Source organism: Parasteatoda tepidariorum, chromosome 2 (genome assembly GCF_982258835.1).
Source record: "Parasteatoda tepidariorum strain Cologne lab strain chromosome 2, Ptep-v5.0, whole genome shotgun sequence".
NCBI lineage: Eukaryota > Metazoa > Arthropoda > Arachnida > Araneae > Theridiidae > Parasteatoda > Parasteatoda tepidariorum.
In genome coordinates, this window is record NC_141756.1 from 48,282,325 (window position 1) to 48,290,305 (window position 7,981).

At 28.1% G+C, this 7,981-nt stretch overlaps 2 non-coding genes across 2 annotated transcripts; both read right to left on the reverse strand.

Annotated features, from left to right (window-relative positions):
• Positions 1 to 1,189: 1,189 nt before the first annotated feature.
• On the reverse strand, positions 1,190 to 1,487 carry LOC147815742 (signal recognition particle RNA). The gene has a single exon (XR_015432170.1).
• Positions 1,488 to 3,006: 1,519 nt separating this feature from the next.
• LOC147815743 (signal recognition particle RNA) lies at positions 3,007 to 3,302 on the reverse strand. The gene has a single exon (XR_015432222.1).
• Positions 3,303 to 7,981: the final 4,679 nt, after the last annotated feature.

Below are 7,981 nucleotides of genomic sequence, written 5' to 3' on the forward strand. Positions count from 1 at the left end.
AAATACATTATAACTTACTTTTTATTTAAAACTTTCCAACCACTCTAAGGTGATTTTATAGATTTTAATTAATTATTATTTGAGATTAATGTGTTTTAAAACTGATTAATTTTTCTAATTTACTGAAAAGCAATTTTGCAGAATTTTATTATTTAAAACAAATCTGCATCGTATTTGATTGTTTTAAATTTTTTTCGCCTGTTTCAAATGTAAAATTTTTTTTGCTGATTCATGAAAATAATAATAATAAAACCATTTTCCATACCCAATAACACATATTATTACTTTTTAAAAAAAACTATAAGTTCTCATGAATAATCTAATTGTTTGATATGTAAATGTATAAGGCTTGCTGATTGGACAGTTGTCCTATTTTTCGTATCTAGTATAGTTTTAGTATCAAACATATGTAGTTTCGAACGAAATTAAAAATAAATAATAATTAAAAAATTAAAAGTAACATTTCCTAATTTAATTTTCTTTTTTCTGAAATATTATAATTTTTTTCATAAAGAAATAAATTTCATTTAAAAAACTTATTTGTTAAAATATATGTTTAAAAATTAACATTTATATTTATTATATTATATATTTATAGCATATTAATATGGAGTGCTGCCCCGGAATTTCTATAATTCTAAATTTTTTCTTTGTGTTAGTAAAATAATTGGGTAGGAAAAATTCATTATAATGAAATCAATTAGACTTTTTTTCATCCAACATGTTTTAAACATTTTTCTCAAACAATTTAAAATTTATGTATGAATATACATACAACATTTTTCATTTTCTGTATTTCAATAATATAAAGAAAAATTATAAATTTATTTAATTTAATGAAAAAAAATTTAAAAATTTAATTTTAAAAGTAATATGTTCGACTGTATTGACCGGGTTGCCAGCCACTCTCAAGCGCTATCTAATCTCAAGCGCTATCCCAACGATGCGGCAGCTTTTGCCCTGCTCCGTTTCCGGCCTTGGCCGGTTTGCACCGCCTTACTGCAGATCAATAAGTAGAGCTGCCAATTCAGAAATTTCGATAATATTCAATTTATATACATACATTTACATATCTGTAACATTTTCATTATTAATACAAATTTATACATTCGAGTAATTTAATGATGAATTACACATTTCTCTTAATTTAATTAAAAGAAAAAAAATCAAAAAATTTGATTTAAAAAAAAAAAGACTGTGTCCGACTGTATTGACTGGGCTGCCGACCAATCTCTATTCACAAGCGCTGTCCCACTACTGCACGATGCGGGAGCTTTTGCCTGCTCCGTTTCCGGCCTGGGCTGGTTCGCTCCGCCTTAGACGACCTGGTAATTCCGGACTCCTCCGGTTCCACCATATCGACATCGTGCTTAATGCGGACGCCTGATCAACATAGACGAACGGAGGACAGAACTCCCAACCTCAAGCCATCCTACAGCCTAGACCTCCAAGCAGCTGGATTACAAGACCACGCCACTGGTCCCGGTCGATAGGTAGAAAACACCTGAGCTTTATGAAGTTGTGTTTTTCAATTTCTCTGCAGAACATCGCCATCTATTGTCATTTATTGTACTGAATGTTTCGCTTGTTCTTATTAAATAAATGAAATAAATAAACAAAAAATAAATAAATAGACAATAAATAAAAAAATAAATAAATATATGAAATCGTGACCTCTTAATGATATCAAAAGAAATATACCTAGATCAAAAGACAGTTCATTATGCTGGGCTATGTTATGTAAAAAAGGTAATTTAATTTTAAACATAGTTACAAAACACACAAGCATAAGGATTTTTTAAGTAAGTTTATTAGATTAATAATGAAACAACTTAATCAACTGAGCATGAACTGAACTGTTGAAACAACTGTTTCCTGATTTGAAAAATTGTCTAATGCAATAGAATTTACATAAATTATAAAATGGTCTATAAAATTGTTTTGATTCTGTACATAAGAGTTAACGTTCAAATAATGTGAAAAAGCAGATAGTTTGCTTTTGTTTATTATTTTAGCTAACAGCAGCTGTAAAAAAAGAGTCATGATTAGTGATAAAATAAGGTTACTGTTATTTTTTCTAATATAGTTAAGTAATTAAAAAAAAATTAAATTCTTCTTCCGTTTATTACTTAACCGAAGTAGAATATTTATTTCTTCGCTTAACCACTCTCTACTTTGTTGGAATATTTACTGAGATTTTAATCAATAATCTAATATTAATGTGGTTACAATTATTGTTGTTTCGGTGTTTCAAGTCATTAAACATTAATTTTGACAGTTTATACTATTTTAATTAAAGTAGGATATTTTTTAATTTTTTTCATTTTTATTTCGTATCATAGGAGTTCATTGAGTCTTATTGCATATAAGATTGAATAATTTTGATCTAATATTTATATGAGTTAAAATATATTATATACTGTAGATCTTTGTTGATAAATTAAAAAGTAAAATATATTTCAGTTTGAATTTAAGGAAATTCAGAAAATAAAGAAATTTGAATCTGTAAAGTTATTTGTTAAACAACACTTTATTTCATTTTTTGGGAAATGCTCAATTTTTGTATTGAAGCTAATCATCATAACAAAAATTGCATTTGAAAACCTTTCAATGCAATAAGATATATGTGGCTAATGTTGTTAAATAGTTGGCTAGATTTTTATGACTTTTTTTAACCGTCGTAATTTGTATATTTTAAGCATTTTTTAGAACATCTATAATTAAATAAATCAATAATACAAAAAATTAGATTAAATTAATATATTTATTGCATTAATTGAGATATCAAAGTTAGCTTTTTTTTTTATTTATTTATTTATTTTTTTATTTATTTTTTTTTTAATTTATTTAATTTTTTTTTAATTATTTTCGTATTTCTAACGGAAAGATTTGGACAAAAATTAAAATGTATACTGCATTTTAATTTTTCAAGTATTAACGTATATTTTTCATGTAGTGTCTTAATTTAATGAGAAAGTAGTTTAATAATTTCATTTTTTTTTAAAAAAAATACCGTGTTTGACTGTATTGATTAAGCCACTAAACGCTTGCCATCCACAAGTGCTATCCCAATACTGCACGCTGCAAGTTTTTGCTTGCTGCGTTTTCGACCTGGGTTGGTTAACTCCTTTTTAAAAGACCTGGTAGCTCCGAGCTCCTTCAGTTCTGCCATATCAACATTGTGCTTAATGCGGATGCCTGATCAGCACAAATAAGCAGAAGGCAGATCTCCTAACATCAAGCCGCCCTACAGCCTAGACCTCCAAGCAACTGGATTTCAAGATCACGCCACTGAACCCAGTCGACGGGCAGAAAACACTTGCTTTTTATCAACTAGTGTTGTCATTCATCCATCTGAAAAGTGGGTCCAATCTACTGACGAAAACACCCAAGCTTTATTTAGTTTTGTCTTTAAATTACCTTTCTGGATTCTATGTGTTATATTAATTTAATATAATGCATGTTTCATATTCCTAGGTGAAAAAATACTCTTAACCTTTTAAGTGCGATCAAAATAGTTATGTATATTTCAGAAAACATTGTGGCGTAACTACCACTACGAAAATTAAACATCAATTCACTGGTATATAAGACATGCTAACTTGATTCAAACACGAAGTACCTTTTGATAGATGACGGTTGGCATAGTCGTTAACTCTGCCCGCACAACATTTTATTATGTAGGTTAGACAATGTATTTACTGACAAAATATTTACTAAATGAGTTGCAAAACACAATCATATATATTTCTTTTATTTACATTATTTTCTTTTACATAAATTATATAATAAAATAATGATCAGGTGAATGGAAAGTGAACAAGCGTAATGTTTATGAAAAATTATTGAGCAACAACTGACTCTACATAAATTATAAATTAGCCTTTGAAATTATTTACAATATATACATAACATAGTTCTTTCAAAAACTGCAAAAAACAGTACAATTATTAGGCTTTAAGAACATTTCTATATCTCAAAATGAAAAAAAAAATAGATTTGGCCCTCAATTCATATTTGACCTTCATTTCTAATGTTCATTTTGTTTACAATTATCTTTTTAATGAGAAGTATTATTTTGAAATAATTTTAGAGTTATGAAATAGTTAGTCAGTATCATGTGTATTTAATTTACAACCAAACGTTTTTTTAAATTTAAATTGAATTGAATTATATTTAAATATAACTCTGTTGTTAAAAAAAATTAAGATTCGTAAAACCAGGAACAAGGAAGGTAGTCACCTTTGCCAGAGGCGTCTGAAGACATGTCAGTAAAGGCGTGGCATGTAAAAACATACAACTAAGACTCAGTTAAGTTTTGTAATAAAGGGTCTTTTTATATTTTCCTGAAGAATAAGATGGAATGGAGTAAAAAAGAATAATAAGAAAGAGAAAACTTTATCAAATGGATGATAGAAAATTTTATTTTTAAATTTATTGCGAAATTGTAACCAAAATCACCTTAAACTTTTTCAAAGGTAAATCTATGGAAATTTTATACAGTGATTTTTACTGATTGTTTTCTTCATATTGCATATTCGGAAATGTTTTAAATTTTCAAATTATTTCGAATTTGTAGTTAGGTTCCTAAATTTATTCAAATATAAACAGTTTTGTTTCGAATTTTAAGAAAAAATTCTCTTGAAAAAGTATTATTTACGATTAAAGTTTTAAATCTACTTTTCCGTTGCAGAAATTTGGAATTCTAAGGTGAGATTTAAATTAATAATTAGCTGGAAATGGCATGAAGGGAGGAAAGGGAAATGAGGGAGGTACATTGACTAACAGGAATGTTAAAAGTTTAACAATTAATTTTTTCCTCCTCCTATATTAATTATTTGAACACTGTGTTTTGGTTCAAAGTCACGACCTAATGGAGCGTCATGTCCCATTGGATTGTACTGTTGACCAGACTGCCCGACTCCCATTGGATTATAGAGCGACGCACTATGACCAGATTCCATTGGGTATCTTCCAGAAGTCATTGGATGTCCTCCATAAGCCATTACTGGCATCAGATGCGTCCCATGGTGGTGATGGTGCCCTTTATGGTGATGTTCTTCATGATGTACTGGTACAGGGACGGGGATGAAGATAGGATGATGGTGATGGCCACCACCTTTCTTTTGAAGAACTTTGGCCAAGACTCCTGCTGTGAGTAAGGTCTCCAACTGATGATTGTTGTGGTGTTTATGAGCGATTGTAGAATCAGGAAGTGAGAACCAGCATGCCAGGAAAACCACAATAGTGAAGAGGGTAAATCTAATCAACATGTTTTAAGGATGATCTAGAAAACAAATTGTATTTTCTTTAAAGATGTAGGTAAAAATATTTAAGTAATTATGTTAAATGACATTATAGTAAATTTTAGAGTATCAGGTAAATAAAACATTCATGCACGCGTTTTTTCTCTTTGTTAATTTTCTGTACAGAGTTCTTGTTCTCCTAGAACAAAATTAAAAATGGGTCAGCAAAATAAAATATAATTTTATATATATATATATATATATATATATATATATATATATATATATATATATATATATATATATATATATATATATATATATATATATATATATATATATATATATATATATATATATATATATATATATATATATATATATATATATATATATATATATATATATATATGTGTGTGTGTGTGTGTGTGTGCGTGTGTGTGTGTGTGTGTCTGTTCAATTCCGTAGCCTTGTAATTTTGAATCTAATTCAGAAGACAAGGGAACTCTTCCTGGGTCAAGCATTGGAAGAAATTTGCCTTTGTGGAGGACTTCTTGATGGAACTAACCTACATTTGCGTTGCAAGAAGAGGAAAAACATCAACGGTAAGACTGACGGCAAGAGGACTCTAACCCATGATCCGTCTACCACTGAGATATTTTACGTCAGCACTGTGGTTGGTGTGAGCAGCTACCGATGGGATTCGAACTCGGTTCACCTCATTGGAAGGTGAACGTTCTATCCCCTGAGCCACTACGATTGAAATTATTTTAATTGAATGAGAAAGGTGGATATGACTTATTAGCTTAGAAATCTTTTATTTTGTTTCCTTTATTTCAATTTAAATGTTATTAAAGCCATGCACAAATAGTATTAAAGTCATGCACAAATAGTATTAAAGCCATGCGCAAATAGCATTAAAGCCATGCACAAACTGTATTTATGCAAAAAAAATTCACAGAATGTACAAAACAGAAACAAATGAAATTACACTACAAGACGTTTGATTATAACTGAAAGAAGAAAAAAAAGCAAACAAGCATGGAATTCACAATATTCAGTGATATAATGTATATATGGTTTTCAAGATGGTTTGGAAAAAAGCATTTTAAAAAAATGCATTGAAGTTATCAAGTTTAAGTGAAGTGGAGTTGGTAGTTAATGAGATTCACTCAAAAGTGATTGAAGATTATATTTTCCTTGTCTGCAATCTTTTTTTTTTTTAAATTTGATTGCCTGCATATTCATGAGTATTTTATTGAAAACTATTTTATAAGCTTATAAATGTAAAATACAGAACATTTAGAATTTATGCACATATGTTTGGTGTGAGTGTTCTATAAATTTTACTTTCGTTTCATAAATTTGTTTTATAGTTTTTGATTGTCAATGTAACCTTCTAAGTTATTTTTTATCACTATATTGTAAAAGCATGTATATTGTATTGTTAATGCTGAAACAATTGTTCAAAAATTGTACACAAAGTAAAAGTTACACCAATTATGTAGGTTTATTAAACTTAATGTAATTAAGATTTAATTTAAAGAAATTATTGAGCTTATTGGGGTGGATTGCTGATGTAGTGGCATGGCACAAATTCATGTTGTTGGATTTTGTACCTTGATCTCAAATTTTAAGCTTGTGAATTGGTAATCCTTAAATATTTAGCTGTTTACATAAATTGAAATTTACATTTCCACTGTTTATGTAATGTATAATAAAAACATCCAATATTTTGTGTTTCGATACGAGAAGTATGCTAAAAATATGATTATTTATTTAAGCCAAACTCGAAAGCTTCGTCAACTAATTTTATGCTCCATGATTATTATACGTTTTAAAAAAACCCACTCAGGTCAAGATTATTATTTTTTTTTTTTAAAGCTAGATTGAAATATATATTAGAAATTCTGCAAAAAAAGCTATATCATTCATAACATTTATGTATATCAATTTAGATATACCACATTAAATGGCATATATTAAGCGTTAATTTATGCTTGCAATTTAAGTTAGGACAGCAAGACAGTGCGATAAATTTTTTTCACGGAATAGCGTTTATATGAAACAAACGTATATATGAAAACAAAAAGAAGCTTTTTGAAAACCATTATTTTCTTACAGTTTTTCATATCAATTTTTAACTTATTGAAAACTTCAACTGATAAATGATTTTATAATTGCACATTTTTAAGCAAATTTTTTATGAGGGAAACTTTTACGTAAATAAAAATTATTCTAGGCGGACATCTAAGTAGAGCGTAAAATAATTCTTAAACAAACTATTTTGTAAATCCTAATTTATTGTACCATTATGTTCACGATGTTTAAAAAATTAATGGAAATATTGGTAAAAAATTCTTTAAGAATAGTTTGACTTCTCCATATTTTGTGTAGCACACCTTCACTCAAGCTTTCTAAAGTAAAAACTTTTTCGTTGGAATAGCAAGAAAAGTTTTATTTTCACTATAAAATTGATAAGTAATCTTATTCTCATTAAATTGTTAAAACAGCAATTGCTTTAATAGCTGGTAATTTATGCAGGGTTAAATATGCTTTAATCTTTCAATTCAAAATAAAACTAATATTAAGGTGTATTCAATATTTTAAAATTTTTCCAGTGTTTGCAAATTGTTGTAGTATGTTGGTGTTCTGTAGAACCTTAGGGTTTTTTTTAGTGTAATTACATTCTATGGTCTCCCAAAACGGTTCTAAAATTTCATGTTTCTTAGTCA